A 19,981-nucleotide genomic window follows, 5' to 3' on the forward strand; every position below is an offset into this window, starting at 1 on the left:
TCGCGTGAGTTTTTTCTTACTATATAAGAAAGGTTATTATTTAGTGAGTGCAGCGCTAGAGTGGTCATTAAGACTCACTTTGACGGTGAAACCGTTGTTAGAAGCTCGATAGTTTGACATAAATTTTAGTTTTTACAATATGGTTGCCATGCAGGGAAGTTGGCCCATATCGTGGGTGGGTACGTTGGCCACCATGGCCAACTTGCCTTCATGAGGTATTATATAGAATGATAATAATTGACTAATTAATACGATGACTTATTTTTGCAAGATTAAAGCAGCCTATCATCAAGTATCCAAAGTGAGTAAATCGCGGTTTTAGGCCGACATCGGCTTTAAACGATCAATAATACACTTTTTAACATCGTTTTTATGGCAAAAATTGCGACAACTTATTCCTAACCCATATGGTAATAATAAAATAATGGTAAGTAATCAAAACAACCAATCGCGGAAATGTGTATCAACCACTTCTCAAGCGACGGTCTAAAACGTACCTCGTGTCGGAGATAGGCTACATTAAAAAAATGTTCCGATATTGGTATCCATGCAAAAATTGAGTTTGTAGCCTATTGCAAACAAGGTCCTGCCTATCAGTATCGTTAAGGTGACCAAATCGTTAGGAATAAAGGCATGCCGTTCCAACTACATGATGTTTGATACAACCTTTGTTATTTTCGAAAGCTTAATTGGTGTAGGCTACTCATGTAAAAAAGTTTACTGATGTTAAATACAGCATTATATAGCCTAATCATGGGCGTCCGCAGGTTTTCTTTTAGAGGGGGTCAAGGTGGGTTCACTTTCATCGTCAAGGATTCCAAGTCTGGTAATCTGAATGATTTATTAAGTTTTAGAATTGAAGCTGGTGATCGAATTTTGAAAGATCACATGGAGCACGCAAGTGACAATGCTAAGTAGGCTATACATCGGCTAGTATACAAAACGAGGTGATAAGTTTGTGTGAAGAAACGTTTAGAGATGAAATTGTTACTGAAGCAAACAATTCCGTTGGCTTCTCAATCTTAGCGGATGAGACCGCTGACTTTTCAGGAAAAGAGCGACTGGCTATTGGAGTGAGGTTTTTCGACGAAAAAAATCTCGTCATTCGAGAAGAGTTTCTTGGTTTTGCGTCACTGAACGAAATGGACGCAGAAACGATTGCAGGGACAATAATAAATCAGTGTAATAAGTACGGTCTAAATTTAAATAAACTACGTGGTCAAGGATACGATGGATGCTCCACTATGGCAGGCAAAGAAAATGGAGTACGCAGGCACGTATTAGAAGCGAGTAGGCCTATCCATTGGCAGTATTTGTCCACTTTTCAGCCCATCGCTTTAACCTCGTGGTCAACAATCTGAATGCAGTTTCGAATGTACGGAACACTATTGGAACAGTGAAGGCTATAATAAGTTTTTTTAGAGAGAACCCGAAACGAAGATGCCTAATACCAAACACGCCATTGTTATGTGAAACGAGGTGGAGCGCGAAATATAAAAGTATAAGACTCTTCGCGGAAAATTTCACCAAAATTCGCAGGCAGTTGGAGAATTTAGCGCAGCACGAATCGAATGCAAAGAGACGGCAGACCGCACACCAGCTGCGGACCGCTTCTGAAACCGCTACTCTTGTAGTAACGCTATAGGTTTTGGAGCCTGTCACCCAAGCCCTTCAGGCAGTCCAACTGAACATGTTAGGTGTCAAGAAGCACATTGACAAACTCGTATCAATGTTTTGTGATTATCGGCAAAATGCAGAAACACTTTTTGCAGAAAACATTTATACAGCGGCATTGAAGTCAGCCGAAGAATTCGGTGTCAACATATCTGTCCCACGGCAATGTGTCCGTCAAGTATTCAGAGCAAATACTGGTGGCACCAGTGAGGAATACTATCGCCGCTCCATTTACGTTCCTTACATGGACTCTTTAATCCAGTCTCTGCAAAGCCGCTTCTAAGAGACGAACTTGCCGGCATTCCTGTTATACCGACTGCATCCAGCGCAGATGGAGGAATTTGACCGTTCAGACTACAAAGCCCTGGTCAAAACCATACACCAATTCTACAACTTTGACAACTTTCAGCAGGACGCCATGTCGTGGTATGACATAACCATAAAAGGAAAATTTCCTCAGTCCGAAGACCAGGAAGAATTGGAATTTGTAGACTTGGTGAAAAATATGGAACTTTTTCCAGCTGTACGTCAAGCGATGATAACATTACTGACTCTCCACGCCACTACTTGTACGGTAGAAAGATCATTCAGCACAACGAGGCGGGTCAAAACATGGCTCAGATCAACCATGTCTGACGACAGGCTATCTGGGCTGTGTATGATGAGTGTCCACAGAAGTCGAATAAACTCGGACAAAAATTCGTTCATCCAAAAAGTCATCGAAAAATTAGGCAAAGACCCACGTCGACTTCACTTTTTATTCAAGAACTGATTAACTAAATTGGTGGCTGATTGTTCTTTTCTGTATGATTCAATGTTACGAACAGCTTCATTGAATTCATGCCTATTTTTGCATGTTCTCGCTGTTTCATTTTTCATCCAACAATTTTCCAGGGGGGGTCAGCTGACCCCATTTGCCCCTATGTGCGGACGCCCATGAGCCTAATACCATATTTATAATATCATCATAATCCATCGTCGGTTTGTTCCCAACTAGTGGGGGTGGCCGATTGTTTCCGCGCAGCAATTGTTTTAATCCCTTTTCTCCATTTCACTCTGTCCCTTGCATCTTCCTCCTTCAGTCCGACTTTTTTAAATTCATCCTTCACTTGTTGTTTCCACGTTCTTCTTGGACGACCGCGTTTCCTCTTCCCATCCACCTTTAGATCTAGTGCCTTTCTAAGAAAACTTCCTTCCTCCCTCCTTATCACATGTCCATACCATCTTACTCCATTTGTCCTTGCCAGTTGGTCTATGGTCTCTCTCATCTCTAGCATATCCAACAATTCTTCAGTCCTTTTTTCCCTTCTCGTTTTCACCCCACACATTGCTCTCACCATTGACCTTTCCGTTCTTCTCAGGATTGCCAGTTCACTCTCTCTTAATATCCATGTCTCGCTACCATATAGCATTGCAGGCCGCACACAGCTCCGATATACTTTCCCTTTCATCCTTAGTGAAAATTTTCTGCCATACAACATTTCCCCACATTCCCTGAACTTTGCCCAGCCCAATCTTGCCCTTGTTGTCACCGCTGCTTCACATCCACCACTTCCATTTATCCGATCACCCAGATAACAGAAGTCTGTCACTGTTTCGATGCCATGGCAGAACTCATCATCATGGCTTTCCACTTCATTCCTTCCTTTACTGCATTTCCCACAAACAAAACACTTCGCCAATCTTGTTGCGGCTCTCTTGACATTAGCACATCTTGCATGTAGGCTACCCACTTTCCACAATCCTTGCATTGCATTGAATTTCTCATCACTCTCTTGCCACATATTCCACAGGGATCTACTTTGCTCTCAACAACTGTTCCTTCTGCTCCACTCACCATCACTTTTGTTTTTTCAAGATTCACCTTCATACCCTTGGTTTCAAATGCTTCTTTCCATTTCTCAAATTTTCTCTCCAGTCCCTCCATACTATTACTTGCCAAGACCAGGTCGTCTGCATACAAAATTTCACTCAATAAGCCCTCCCTCACTCCTTCAGTTACAACGTCAATCACAATAGCAAATATCAGAGGTGACAAAACTGATCCTTGGTGTACACCAACCTTCACAAAAAACTCGTTTGAATAATTTGATCCAACTCTCACTTTTGTTCTTGCATCCTCATACATAGACATCACAGCTCTCACTAATACCTCCGTTATACCTCTTTTCCTCATTGCCCACTCCATCACTTTCCTTGGTACTCTGTCAAATGCCTTTTCTAAGTCGACGAAACACATATATAGTTTTCTCTGCTTCTCTCGGTATTCCTCCTGCATTCTTCTCAATATAAACAGAGGATCCACTGTACCTTTTCCTGGCATAAATCCAAACTGCATATCATTTAATTTCACCAATGTTCTCAACCTCTTTTCTAGTAGCCTATTCGCTCCACAATTTTCATTCCATGCTCTAGTAGTTTTACACCTCTATATGCACTGCAACTTCTCACATCCCCTTTTCTCTTGAACAGTGGAACAACAGTACTATGCTTCCACTCCTCCGGCATTCCCTCTCCATCTAATACCCTTTGGCTAAGTTGTAGCATTACTTCAATTCCCAACTCTCCACTTGCTTTTATCATCCCTACGCTCACTTCTGATGGACCGGCTGCTTTATGCAGTTTCATTTGCCCCATTGCCTCCACCACTTCATCACGAGTCCCCTTTCCCACTGGACCCTCCACCAGATCAACCTCTGTCATATGATCCCATACATTCTCCTTATTCATAACATTTTCCATATGTTCCTTCCACACTTCTCCTCTGCTTTCCGGACTAGTATAAACCATAATATAATAGATTATATTATAAGCTATACATGAATGCATACAATCTATGTATGCCTCCATAAAACCAAGAAATAATTAGAAAGAAAATAAAATTGGGGAGAAAGAGAACTTTTCCACTGTTTAATATACCGTACATGGACATGTTGCCCACGTGGCCAACTTACCTTCCATGGTGGGCCAAATTACCCGCACAGGAAGGCAAGATGGTCCATTTTATTTTTTGCGGAAAACTTGAAAAATTATATACTTAAGAATGTTTGTTTGATGCAAGAATATGTCCACTTCTAAAGTGATAAATTCTCTACTCTTCAATAGCATTCGCTTTAACATATGTTGTGTTATTAGCTCACAAATTCAATTTTTCATTTTGCTGGGCCAACTTACCCGAGTCTCCCCTACTATTGAATGCTCAGTTTTGCATCAGATGCTTATAAATAAATCTTGCCGAGGCCATGCTATCTCCAGGTGCAGTCATGCTACGACAGTCCATCAAAAGGGCATTTCATTATGTGGCTGTTTAAGTGTGATGTAGAGCAAGGGTCTCAAACATGCCGGCCGCATGCGCTATTCATTTGGTCCTCAGAGCAATTTGAGACCCTAATGTAGATTGTAGAGGTACCGTAGGCTAAGTGTCTAGAAACCCCCCTAAAATTTTTCGAATTCTGACCCAATTTTTGGCTACATTCTTGAAAAATTCGCATAGAAAACGAAGTCATAAAAATTAGATGCAAACCTGAAAATCACCAAACCTCTATCAGATGAGGACAGTATCGGATGCAGGGTTGAGGTGCTTGATCACGTGCCCCCTAAACCGAGAAAAGACAAGCAGCTTCTCTTTGTTTTGAAAGAAAATTTTCCCCCGCTCAGTCAGATTTTATTAGCCTATCGTTCCCGACACGCGTGTTTTCATTGGTAAATGTAACAAGTCGAAAATATGTTATGTGCATCGAAAAACCTGAGAAAGTATTCCAAAATAAACACCAGGGCCATTGAGAAGACAAGCTAGGCCCGGCACAAATGTGATTGTTGGGTCCAAATCAACACCCTTCTAAAAAATGCACTACCGGTAAATATCCAAAAACACGCCGTTTAAGTTTACGGGTTCATTGAAAAGGCTGTTGAGTGTTGACAACTCAAATGTTGGCTTTCACGAAGAATTATACTTTCTGCAGCGTACAGGTACACCAACGACCAACCATGCCACGTTACTTGCAAACAGCTCAAGAACTAGCCGTCCGCATACGCCAAGCAGCTGTCACCTGTGACTTCTCGTCCATTTCAAATTTATTGGACGAAGTTTTACGTACTCGTTTTATTTGTTCAATAGGTAACGAGGCGGTGCTTAAGGCGTTATTCAAAATCAGAGCTGATGAACTTACTTTCAAACGTGCGGTGGAGGTTGCATCAGAAACCGAAGAGGTGGCCAAAGAAACTGTTTACGGCACTCCACCAGCACCAGTTGTGAAAGTAAGGACCATCAGCAAACCTCCAAAAACTAGACAACTTACAGGTAGGGGACCTATGGAACCAAATTCAGATGTTTTGAAATTTAGCGATACATGTCAGCACACGTTGGCCAAGGTGGTGTTTTTCTATTACTGCTGTCCACGCTCTACCTAACTGCGAACAATAAGAAGATTTCAATAACTATTTGTTATATTTTTTTATATATTTAAAACGTGATCAAGTGTTCCATAGGTCCCCACGGATGGGGACCTATGGGACATGGTCCGGGACCTATGGGACACGCATTTTTAGAAAAATATTGTTAAAGGTGCTGCACAATTAACTTGATTTTTACTTTTAATATCATTGTTTCTTCTGTTTATTAGAGCGTACAGAGATTTTGCGACAATAGGTTGTAATTACTGGACAATAAATGCACAAAATAAAATCAAAAGTGAAGACTATTTGTCAGTTACAGATTTACAATTCATAATGTGCAAGATTTCTTTCAAACTTAAAAATTCCAGACAGACGTTTTGTAGCAGCACAAGGTATTGGCGCAGACAGAACACGGACGATGTCAGCACCTTTTACTGATGCCAGGTCATCTTCCTCTGGAAACAAAAAACCACCCGTAATCTTCTGAGAGCGCTTCATATATTTGACATCAAAATCACCATCATCATCTGGTCCATCTGTAATAACTGCTATAAAATTTTGGTGTCGTTTTCCGTTTGTGAATACCTTCACGATGATGTGATCGCCAACTTTTACAAGATCTGCAAGCGATTCTTGGCCACATCTTCTGCAGTTTGCCTTTCCTGGTAATCGCTGTCTTCAGCGCTTGATGATTCCTCAATCCTCATCATATTCAGTGCCGGAATGGAGAGACATGGCCAGATCACTGTCGCTACTGGAAGAGAGCTGTTGTGCTCGTTTAGTAAGCACTGACACTTTGGCTCGATTGGAAACACTGGTACTTTTTTCTTTCGCAGTGATGAAATCCTTTCTTTCTCTGGAGTGTCAGTGATGATGGCTGTTTTTGATTTCGTTCTGGTACTTCGCTTTGCTGTGGATGACACTCTCGGATAAGGCAGAATAGACGTTAGGAGAGTTTCATCATCAATTTCAACATCGGTTGCCCAAATGCCATCGGATAAATTATTAGCAGGAGTTCCTTCTTCAAGTGGAATGTCAGTGACAACTGAAGGCAAAAAAACATCATCTGGGAAAATGTCTGGATTGAAAGGATATATTCCCGTAGCTCTAAAAGAAGAAAGAATGTTTTGAATTGAGAAAGCTCTGGCAAAAGCTTGCCCAGACAGTTCGGCTGTCTCGTAAATAGTAACTGGGCGTCCACTGTGCTGGCTCAACCACAATCTGCTACCAAGCATCTAGTACCAATCACGGGTTGCGTAGCCGAGTGGTGGCTGCGTAACCGAGTGGCTGCGTAGCCGAGTGGTGGCGAGCGTAACCGAGTGGCTGCGTAGCCGAGTGGTGAGAACGTCTGTGCGACGTTCGAAAGGACGTGGGTTCGACACCGCTCCAGAGCATGCGGCTGTGTCTCGGCGAAAGACACTTAAAGGCAAGCCAAAATAAGGGGAGCAGCTGACTCGAAGACTATATGTCACTTCGCTGCTTCCTGTCGTCTGTTGTATCGCATCTGTGATCGCAGTGTACTGTATGTTATCGCAATGGGCGCAAATAAAAGCATGATTGTAAAAGCATGATTATTATGTTCTTTCAGATCCCTGTTACGCGCTATCATTCACTCCACGACGGAGCCAGGATCCTCGTTGGGTTTCAGCCGCGGTGATTAAGCGACAGGGTAGCCAAATCTTTCTGGTACGTCTGCTGCCACATGTTCCGACGTGGAGGCGCCATATGGACCAACTGCAACCTCGCTATGCATCATCGGAGGACCAGAAGCCGGGAGAAACTCCTGCACCAACAGTCGACTCCTCCGCTGTCTCCACCTCAGCTCGAACGGATTCGGACGACACACCGACTGTACCGGAATTCGGGCCACACAACCCACGAAGGTCGAGCCGTCGCCGCAGACCTCCGGCTCGTTTCCGACTTTGAGTTTTATTGTTTAATTTGTTGTCTTGTTTATATTTTTCTTTGTGTATAAAAATTATCGGGGGAGCCGGGGAGGTGTTATAGTCGTCATTTTATTTACGTTGATTTTATGTAACTTGTGACCTGCCTCACTACATAATAACATTCAGCGTTTTCTGGTACAGACGCTGGAATTGATTACCACCGCACAACGCGTGTAATCAATTAAGCGTTCTTTACCACGTTCCTTAGTTGATTGTTTTGCGTTTCTTAACCTACTATATATTGCGTTGCTTTTATACACTGAATCAGTAAGTAACAAGACCAGCTCAGTGGCCGAGTGGTTTCGCCTTCGGCTCTGGTGCTGGTAGATCTGAGATCGATTCCAGGTCGGGTCAAACCGAAGACTTTAAAAACGGTACCGATTGTGTTCTATCCTGCATAGCGCAGTGAGAATGAGTCGGGTAATAATGTGATAACATCGTAAACCTGATATAAATTAAAAATGAGCCCTGTCGCTAAAAAGAATTTAGCTGTTGTAGAGCGACAATAAATAAAACCATAACATTATTATTATTAGTAAGTAACAAGAGGTAAATGGTTTTCTCACTTGGTTGGCTACATGTTATTATTACTTACTGTTATTATTACTACTGTTATTATTGCTTATTTTATATTAACCGTCTGGAAATACAACATCAAGTTAATCATCTGACCAATCCTAACCTTTCTTCATTAACTTTTGCATTCACCACATGCCCAGCACTAGCAGAGGTGAACGAGAGAAGTCACTTTTTTTGACTCCGGCTCCGGTCCTGCTCCGAAAGTATTCTCCGGCTCCTGCTCCAACTCCGAAATTCATTTTGAAGTGAAATAAGCGTGAATCTACCTTTGTCAAATAGTTTTTAAAAAACAAAAACAAAAACACCCGGGCTTTTAGCCCGGGTTTTTCTCAAACCTGCTTTTGCTACACTATGCCCCTCCCCCCCCGGACAAGAAAACTACTAACTTTTATGATTTAATTTAGGGTGCTTTTAACAGAACATTTTTGCACGTAAAGCATTAAATTAACACTTTGGGGCCCTAATTTGCTCGCAAAGCACTCGATTATCTTTCTGGGCCCTTTTGCTAGATTACAGGCCCCCCAGGACTAAAGAATAACAACTTTTATGCTTGAAATCAGTCGTTTAGGATGGTTTTTACCAAAAAATTTTACGCGTAAACTATAAAACCACAATTTCGGGCCCCCCAGGCCCCAACAAACACAGGCCTGGACCCTCAAGGGTACGCCGTACCCTCCGTAGCCTACCTCCCTCTCATAGGCCTTGACTGGTGGAGCAATCTATCAATCAGTACAATCATTCTCTATGCTCTCTATGGTTATTAGAACAGTGATATCATTACAAATACCGACTGTATAATGTTGCATATTATTAGGCTACTTCCAGGTGGTATGATAGGCTAACTGTAAGTGCATTGTTGCCTTTTTATTTGTGTGTAGCCTACATCGCCACATTTTGTACAGCGGTATCTTAGAGCAATTCAACAATTTTATAAAAAAAAATTTACCAAATCCGGCCCAAAAATGGAAAATTTTACCTGTTGGCACGAAAGGCAATTATGAAAATGCAATGTGTAAACCAGGGGTCGACAACCTTTTTCTAACAGTGGGCCAAAGCCAAACTTTACGTGGTCTTGGCGGGCAGTAGCCTATTAGGCCTAATACCAGTTTTGATAGATTCAGAGGCATGATTTCAAGGCGTTGACGTAGCCTAATGCCTTCAGAATATCGGCTAGTAATATCCTTGACGGGAATCAGCTGAACAAATTCTCAAACATCAAAATCTTCGTTTACTGCACGCACAAATACTGCCAGTTAACTGTAGGCTTATCTGTCGTGTCTGTGTTCTCATCTATTGCTATTGCGAAGAACTGTAAATAAACAGTCACTTTTTGCTAGATATTATGTTTTCTGATATCTCTTCTTTTCGTCGAGTTACGGTTCTTGTTGAAACAGTGGCAAATTTGGGGGGGGGCAAATATTTGATGAATTGAAGAGAACGACAAAGTGTTTGATTTAAGACATTTTCACCTGATGTGCAGTGGCGTATCCTGGTGGGTTGAGCAAGGTAAGCAATAAAGTTGGTGGAGCGTGCCGTAGGCACGCGTATTCTAGGGGGTCCGGGGCATGCTCCCCCGGAAATTTTTTGCAAAATTACACTCAAGTAATGGATTATAGCGCTTTCTGGAAACACTTTCAGGGTAATATTTGTATGAAATTTATAGGCAGATAAACAGCTATTAACTTATTAAACGTAGCTGTTACACACGAACGGGCAAAAACTGCGGCTAAAATTAGAGAACACAAAAAACTCAGTTACACAAAAACTACACAAAAACCCAACAGAGTAAGCGATTCTGAAATTGCTTCCACAGATTAGTTAAAAGAAGCGTAAATCGCGTAAAGTTTGCGCGATATACGATTTGCAAAATTTATTGGTGTCTTTCTGTGTGTCTAAAACAAGTCCTGGCTGGGGAGTGTTAATAGCCAGATGTCTTGGAAAACGATATAAATTTATACAAATTATATTATATTTTCAATAAAGGGTTCAACTTCAGAATGCAAACTTTGAAAATTGGGGGGCTATGGCCTCTTTCGCCCCCCCCCCCCCCCCCAGGCTACACCTATGTGTTGAAAGACTTCTTTTCGTCGAGTTACGGATCTTGTTAATAATAATAATAACAATATTTATATAGCGCCACATCCACAGTCAAACTATGCTCCTGGGCGCTGTACATGACAATGGTGATAATTAATAGGGTAATTTCAGTCATAATGTTCATTGAAGTAGAACGTTTTCAAGCGAGTTTTGAATTCATTTAAATTTTCTGCTTCTTTCACACAAATAGGCAAACAGTTCCAGCAACTGGCAGCAACAACTGGGAAGGTACGATTTCCATACTGTGTCTTATATGAAGGGTTGCACAAGAGCAATTGATGTTGAGAACGCAAAGTTCTGGCAGGTTTAGGCTATAATGAACAAGCAAAGTGTCTAGATAGTTCGGAGCAAAACCATGGAAAACTTTATAAATTAATAGACATATTTTGAAGCGAATACGATACAATACTGGAAGCCAATGCAGGGATTTTAGTATAGGAGTGATATGCTCACGTTGACGTGTTAAAGTAATTAGCCGAGCAGCAGCATTCTGAACTCTTTGTTGAAAGACTTAAGCCTATATCTGAAAAGTGCAGTGACGTTCGGTGGCTTAAACCATTGGGAAAGCAACTTGGAAATATGTTGCAGCAAGGTAGTAGGCACGAGGGGCGTAACCGTCGGGCGAAGCCCGAAGGCGTGTTGCCGAAGGCAACACTTCCAGCGGGGGGTCTGGGGGGCCTCCCCCAGAAAATTTTGAAAAACACTTCCAATTTGGTGCGCTCTGAGAGCATTTCCAAAACAAAATCTTCGGACTTTCCCAGTCCGAGGATAAAGATTCAATCAATCAATCAAACTGGGACTAGTCTAGAATGTTGGCTGCTTTTTTAGACTGAGCACAAAAACTTATTGTCAATGTCATCTGTAAGCATTTACAACATGCATTGGACTGGTGCACTAGTAAAGAGCAAATAATTAGCCTATAAATTAAGCTAGTCCATTCTTGAAGAACACAAGTATGTTTGCTCTGAACTTGTGATGTCAGTCTATTGACCCAAAGAATTTAAAAAACACTTGTGCTATTTCAGTACTGGTTGGTTAATGTACCCTTTGGAATTGCATGTCTTATTGTAGAATCTATGTTTTTTTTGGTAAGAGAACCAGCTTTATTTTCAGCGTACTCAGTAGCCTATAGTTACAAGCCCGAAAATCACTCATGCGTAGAGGCTGATTTCCTTTCGCCTGAAACCAAAAGCAGCCGCTATGAGATACCCATGACGTCACTGGGAAAGCAAGTTTAACCATAACACCAGATAACACATCTGATTGGCTAAGCAGCTGGTGTCGTTTTGCAAAACGATTGAGGATTGGATAAAACGAAGGCGTTTTTCAATGTAAGGTAAGCACTTTTGAAAGTTGATTTCCCTGGAGCTTCAGTGATGGTTTCTGACAAAAGCGTTTGCGTTAATTGGCATTTATAGGCAAGAAATGCGGTTTGGTGAGGACTTAGATACTCACAAGAGTTACGAGTAATTCTAGTCACGAACACAGTAATTTTCAAGTTAAAATAGATTTGATAAAAATAATAAGAAGTTAAACCTAGAATTCAGTCATTATATTTTGCATAGTTTTCGCTCAGGTAAGCACTGCTTTCCTTGCTTTCCCTCACCGATCGTCACTGGAAAAGTGGTTTATTTTTTTTCTCTGGACATATGTTTTCAATAACCTCCATGTTACACCTTTTCCCAAATTCTTCACCACTATACGATTTCTTGTTTTTTTCTATTGATTGTGCTACTTGGATTGACTTTGACTGCTGCGCCTCTGGGCCCACCTACTTTTAAAATGGTTCCTCCATCCCTGCTCAAGGGCGTGTTCAATCTTAATCCTTAATAAAATAATACGTAATTAACTAATTAAGAAAACCCTCTTAATTTGCACACTCAACCTTAACTGTTTGAATATAAATAATTTTAATTTCAAATTTTATTCTAACTTAATTTCAAATTTTATTCTAACTTTTATTCTAACTTAATTTCAAATTTTATTTAGTTTCAATAGAACAGTTCACAGTTATAGCAACTAACTTGGCTTTGGTGTTTTTAGCACAAGTAATCAAAATCTATTTTGACAAAATCATTCAGTTTTAATCAGATAGCTACTCTTCTGTTGATGTCTTCACGCTACATAATTTTCTGATACCGGTTTGCAGTTATTAGCCTACATAATTTACTGTAGTAAAGAATACAATTTTGAAGAACGTTTTATCAAAGATTTATAGAACTCTCTGGACCAATAGAAATTCCAAGTGGACCATCAGTGGTCATAGGCGTAGCCAGGGGGGAGGGGGGGGCAAAAGGGGCCATGCCCCCTTTTGCCCCCCCCAATAAATTTTGCAATACCGGTACATCAATAAATTTTGAAAATCGCAAATCGCGCAAAATTTACTCGATTTACGTTTCTTTTAACTAATTTGTGGAAGCAATTTCAGAATCGCTTACTCTGTTGGGTTTTTGTGTAGCTGAGTTTTTGGTGTTCTCTAATTTTAGCTGCAGATTTTGCCTGTTCGTGTGTAAGAGCTACCTTTAATAAGTTAATAGCTGTTTATCTGCTAATAAATTTCATACAAATATTACCCTAAAAGTGTTTCCAGAAAGCGCTATAATCCATTATTTAAGTGTAATTTTGCAAAAAAAACAAAAAAAAACACCAGGATCATTGCTTCCCCTTGCTCAAGCCACCAGGATACACCACTGCACATCAGGTGGCGATGTCTTAAATCCAAACACTTTGTCATTCTCTTCAATTCATCAAATATTTGGCCCCCCCTCCCAAAATTTTTTCCTGGCTACGCCCCTGTCAGTGGTCCACCTCACCTGGATCACGTTGAGAATCACTGATCTAAAGGGCATGTCAAAAACCATTGATCGATTGATTGAATAAGTGACCTCACTCAGTACAACGATCATTATGAAATATAAATAAATAATGTTGCCTAGATTTCAGCGCAAGGGCGCGTGGCGCAATGGATAACGCGTCTGCCTACGGAGCAGAAGATTCCAGGTTCGAGTCCTGGCGCGCTCGTTTCATTTTTTAAAACACATTTTGATTTTTGATGAAGGGCAACTTTCTCAAAACAATGACGTACGCACTGCATAAGCAAAATATCTTTCTAATTTTTTTTGACTTAAATTTTATACATATCTCTGATTTTTATTGAACAAACATTTTAGAGCTATTAAGAACAAATATATTTTGTTTCTCCACAAAACTAGTTTAGGTCTGTCACGTCCATAGCATCTTTTCACAAATTGGGACTAGGTGGGCAAATTTTCAAAAAAGGGCACTTTTAGCGCGAGAGTTATGTTAAAAAGAGCACTTTTCGCGCGTAAATGATGGGAAAAGGGGCATTTTTTTCCAGAGCGAAAAACACATAGGGCCAGTGGCGTAGCCAGAAAAAAAATTTGGGGGGGGGGGGCAAATATTTGATGAATTGAAGAGAACGACAAAGTGTTTAATTTAAGACATCTGCAGTGGCGTTTCCTGGTGGGTTAAGCAAGAAAAGTGATGGGGGGTTAGAGCGTGCCGAAGGCACGCGTATTCTAAGGGGGTCTGGGGGCATGCTCCCCCGGAAAATTTTTGCAAACATACACTCAAATAATGGATTATAGCGCTTTCTGGAAACACTTTCAGGGTAATATGTGTATGAAATTTTAAGACAGATAAACAGCTATTTTATTAAAGGTAGCTGTTACACACGAACGGGCAAAAATTAGAGAACACAAAACAACTTAGCTACAAAAAAACCCAACAGAGTAAGCGATTCTGAAATTGCTTCCACAGATTAGTTAAAAGAAACGTAAATCGCGTAAACTTTGCGCGATTTACGATTTGCAAAATTTATTGGTGTCTTTCTGTGTGTCTAAAACAAGTCCTGGGGAGTGTTAATAGCCAGATGTCTTGAAAAACAATATAAATTTATACCATTTATATTATATTTTCAACAAAGGGTTCAACTTCGGAATCCAAACTTTGAAAATTTGGGGGGGGCATGGCCCCTTTCAGGGGCGCCGGAACGATTTTTGACTGGGGGGGCAAGATTACAAAAAAAAGGGCACTTTTGTTTACTAAAAGGCCAATTTTTTTTTCAAGTTTTAAGATAAGATAAAGCGACAATGCTAATCTATCAGCTCACTATGTATTGAGTAGGCTAATGATAGCCTACAAGTATCCGGTATACAAAGAAGGGCATCATGCTATGTTATAATGATGTAACCTAATGTCAAGCCTTAAAGCAGACTGCGGCCATGGCCGCTAAGTAGTGCTTGAATGACCGCCGGTGCTACCTCCTCAATCGGCCAAGTTTGGCCGCCGGTCTCTTCTAGCCAATTATTTAATTTCGCAATAGAATGATCGCGAATTAACTGTCGAAAATATGTAGTATCAAAGAGTGACGCAAAATTAGGTCAACGCATCATAATCGCCGCTGTTGCATTGTGCGGGAATATTTGTTATTGATGGAATATATATCCAATCCATCTGCGATCACCAGCGCTGTAAGTCTTGGTTGTAATTCCCGACGCTTATTTTAACAAAGTCTTAATCCGAAGTGCTAATTTACATCGGCTGGCAATATTGTCGTTTTTATGTCGATTCGATGTTGTCGGACATTGAATCGTTGTTAAAAACGAGAACTAGGTTAGTTGACATCCGAGGGGAAAACATTTTTTGATCACATTTTGCAAAAATTATGCTTCTTTTAGTAATGTCCTTCACATCATTGAAATACTTATTTTATCACCTTGCCGTCATCGTCAACACATGTCGAACGTTATTTTTCGTTGCAAAACAGAATTCTAGGGGAGTGGCGAACTTCTTTAAAATCAGCCACATTGGAGACACTCATGCGAGTGTCGTTAGATGGTCCCGCAGTACTGGATTACAATCCCGATAAAGCAGTTATTACGTGGTGCAACGATTCTATTGTAAGACGTCGCCCAGGCCCAGACTTCAACAACGCTAAGTGATCATTTTTGCATTGTTTCAAGTTTAATTCTATTTAGCCTACTTGTGCTATCGTTATTTTTATTTTGTATTTTGGCCTATAAGCACGCAGATTTGGCCGCCGAGAAGGAGCTCCCGGTAGGCCACGATGGCTTCCGAAAAAAAAACGAGTTTTAAGGCCTGTTAACTGTGTTGCAAAATTTTGTGCCGTATATATTATTTTGAGGCAAAAATGAAAGATTAATAATTAGGCTAAAGGCGAATAGCAGAAATTGTTATATTGCGAAATGTGCAGTAGCTTACATGAACTTAAAAAGGCACCATTGCCCCCCCTGCCCCTCCATCTGCAGATAAGATGAGGGCAGGGGGGGCGGCCGCCCCCCCTGCCCTCCCGCTTCCGGCGCCCCTGGCCCCTTTGGCCCCCCCTGGCTACGCCTATGCATAGGGCCTAGCCGCCTAAGCTTAAAAATGTAGATTTCTCAGGCAAATTGTGGGTAAAAAGGTAGCCTATAGCCTATTATACCTAGACTAAACTTTTGAGACCCATATTTGATTCCTATATTCATCCCCGCCCACGATATTTTGTAAATAACAATGTAATAAAATTTAATCTAGCAACAGTTAGTTGCAGAGGTCTCTTGTACTAAAGTAAAAAGAAACAACTATAATAATAATCTATATGAAACACAACTGCTAAGATATTATAATGAGTTGAATCTTTGCAGAATTAGATGATTCTAAAGAGCTGGTATTTTATTTTGATGAGAATCAAGAACCAAAATTCTGTAATTCAAACATTTAGAACCTCACACAAAATTTGAGGTAGGCCAGGGTTGGAAGTAACGACTAGTTGTCACTATTCGATAGCGTTATTCGTTGCTTTCTGAATATCGAATGCTTACATCCATTCCTTTTAAAAATAAATTTTGAATGCGCGTTATTCCCTGCTTTTTTATGCAAGCAACGAGATCATTATTCGTTTTTCACTAATCGATATTTAGGAGAACTGCTGAATCGTTTTTTGATGTTCACTTACTTCGTCGTCAAAACGAATTTACGAGATTTAGTTTTCGGTTTACTATCCTACCTAGTCCCCTTACAGTTTTCGAACTTTAAAGGATTAAGGAAAATTTTGCGGCAACATGGTTCAGAAAAACCATGCCTGTGAGAGTCGTTTGTAAAATACGCAAATAAGTTACAATAAAATACAATATTTTTAGTAATTGCTATTTATTGCTTTTTTTAAGTATCGATAGCGGAAAGTCATTGCTTTTTTGGGAACTATCGAATAGTGAAATAGTCATTGCTTTTTGACTAACGACTTCCAACCCTGAGGTAGGCCTACTCACAACACAAATTGATAATTAATCTGCTTGAATGAAACATTAAGGATATTATAAGTAAGGTCAAAGGTAGGCTCATAAGTTCTAAATGTATGCCGAAGCTTTCCATTTAGCTGTTCATTCTTTAACTTGGATCTAACTTAAACAAAAATTAAGTCTTAAAAACTGCCCACCTAGTTTCAAACTAGGGGGGCAAAGAAAGGGCTAGGGGGGCAAGAAAAGGGACTAGGTGGGCAATTGCCCACCTAGTTTATATGTGAAAAGATGCTATGGTCACGTCTGTGTTTTGCATGTCTTATTCAGGAGTGGGCAAACTTGTTCAATGAAAGAGTCTCCTGTGGAAAAGCACAAACATTAGGGAGCCACAAGCAAAATCAGTAGCCTATAGTGTGATCAGAGATGGGCAAGATCACCAGTATTGGTGATCTTGAAGATCAAGATCAAGATCACCGATCAACTATCACAAGATCAACTACATTGCAAAAGCTACAACGTAGCCTACATGCAATAACTTTCTTCGTACTGTATTTGACATTGACCGCAGAGAAAGCATAAAGGGTGTAATGGAACTCAATAATTTAAAATCAATTTACCACATGCAGGCCCGGATTTAGGGGGGAGGCAGAGACAGTGGCGTAGCCAGGAAAAAAATTTGGGGGGGGGCAAATATTTGATGAATTGAAGAGAACGACAAAGTGTTTGATTTGAGCCATTGCCATGTGATGTGCAGTGGCGTATCCTGGTGGGTTGAGCAAGAGAAGCAATAAAACTGATGGGGAGTTAGAGCGTGCCAAAGGCACGCGTATTCTAGGGGGGTCCGGGGGCATGCCCCCCGGAAAATTTTTGCAAAATTACACTCAAATAATGGATTATAGCGCATTCTGGAAACACTTTTAAGGTAATATTTGTATGAAATTTATTACCAGATAAAAAGCTATTAACTTATTGAAGGTAGCTCTTACACACGAACAGGCAAAAACTACGGCTAAACTTTGAGAACACCAAAAACTCAGCTACACAAAAACTCAATAACTACACAAAAACCCAACAGAGTAAGCCATTCTGAAATTGCTTCCACAAATTAGTTAAAAGAAACGTAAATCGCGTAAATTTTGCGCGATATACGATTTGCAAAATTTATTGGTGTCTTTCTGTGTGTGTAAAACAAGTCCTTGGGGGTGTAAATAGCCAGATCTTTTGGAAAATTTTGTAAGTTTCTACAAATTTTATTATATTTTCAACAAAGGGATCAACTTTGGAATCTAAACTTTGAAAATTTGGTGGGGGGGCATGGCCCCTTTCGCCCCCCCTGGCTACGCCTATGGCAGAGGGGGCAGTTGCCCCGGGACCCCCGACTTTTGAAGGCCCCCCCCTATGTGGAAAAAAATGTGATTTTGTGTTATTTTTTTCCTTTTGGCCTTTAAAGTTTCTGCAAAATGCTGTGCAGTACTGAACTGATGCTACTGTAGACGTAGAGGTGGTTTTTCGCGGCGCAGGCGCGAAAAAATTTTTTGCACGGCGAGGCCCCCCGATCTAAAAGTGCCCCAGGCCCCCCATCAGCTAAATCCGGCCCTGACCACATGATAAATACAGAGATTGCAACTTTCATGTTTAAATATTCGAAAAAGCTACTTCCCATAACATTCAATGATATAATTATGTGTAAACAATCAAGTAGCCTAACAACAAGAAGTAACTCTCCATATATTCCTATATATTGCAGAATTGACACCTGCAAACAATCAATACGGTACATGGGGCCAACGGTTTGGAACAAGCTTCCAACTACCATAAGAAATGAATGTAAAACTGTAAAAGGCTTTAAATCAAAAATGAACAAGCTAAATCTTCCTTGAAATAATCCTATCTAAGTATTACATACACCAAACATACTAATATTTCTTTGCCCAGCAATGATAGGCCAATGTGTGTAGATTTATTAGCAAAATAGTAAGGTTGTAGGTACTTCTACTGGCTTTCTTGTTCTTGTGTTTATTGTCCACAGAAGTTCTACAGAGTCTGCAGAAGATTTTCCATTCTCTTCGACCAATCGCCATCTTTCGGTGAAGCGGTGGCCATGTGCTCCAACCAGTTGTTTTTTGTTTTTTTTTATTTTTTTTTTTATATTAATGTCTTGGACTGGATCGTCATGCTATTATCTGTTTGTCTGCAATTTTTTCTACGTAGGCCTAATATGCCGAATTGGATTTTTTTTAACTTTTATTTTGGTTTAACGTGTAAAACATACGGTAACCCAAATTTCTCATATTACTGTGACATGCCACTACTACATCCCAGCTAGCGATGCCTGTCATTTTTGCATTAATTCAACGTTTGCTAACGTTGGATCGATGTGGAGGTGACGAGTTTAGCTGACTGGGGTCTAAAATTATCGCTTTATCAACGCAACTTTGTAACAAAGCACGCTGGATATTTTCAAGACATAACTTTCCTGGGTATAATTGGATTTCCGCAAGATGATGATGTTGTTTTTGCTAGTTTTTTGTTTTGTCATTGTTTTCTTGTCGTCAAGTTATGGCCTATCTATTTTGTGATTCATGCAAGGCATGGTGCGAGGTGCGTTGCGCTTGAAATGGCTTTGCCCGTGGTAGGATTTCTTTGTGGGGTTTTCTTTGCCTGCCTTGCTCTTATTTGCTATGAGCTAAACGCATCAAGACGTGTTCCCCTTACCACCATCAGCACTCTTGATAACGCACCATGGCCGATCTTCATAGCAATTGTCCATACAAATCTTAAATATATCAGCTAAAGCTATGTGGGCTAATAAAGCTATAGCCTAAATTTATGTTTTTTATTTTATTTTTTTGGAACATTTTCTTTTTTTATTTTCCCTTTAGGCCTACATCTTAAATTTTTCTGAAAGTGTTGCGACCGTGCCAAATTTTTTTTTTCAACTCAATAACTTACTTTGGTCACAAGCACGTTTTAACGTTCGCGTTTTGTCGCTTCTACCTTTTTCTCGACCTTTGCTATGTTGACGTGTAT

At 40.4% G+C, this 19,981-nt stretch overlaps 1 non-coding gene across 1 annotated transcript; it reads left to right on the forward strand.

The window, feature by feature from the left end:
* The first annotated feature begins 13,639 nt into the window (after positions 1–13,639).
* Positions 13,640–13,712, forward strand: Trnar-acg (transfer RNA arginine (anticodon ACG)). The gene has a single exon. It is a non-coding gene; the product is annotated as a tRNA-Arg (tRNA).
* The last annotated feature ends 6,269 nt before the right edge of the window (positions 13,713–19,981 follow it).

Source organism: Aplidium turbinatum, chromosome 6 (assembly GCF_918807975.1).
Source record: "Aplidium turbinatum chromosome 6, kaAplTurb1.1, whole genome shotgun sequence".
Classification (NCBI taxonomy): domain Eukaryota; kingdom Metazoa; phylum Chordata; class Ascidiacea; order Aplousobranchia; family Polyclinidae; genus Aplidium; species Aplidium turbinatum.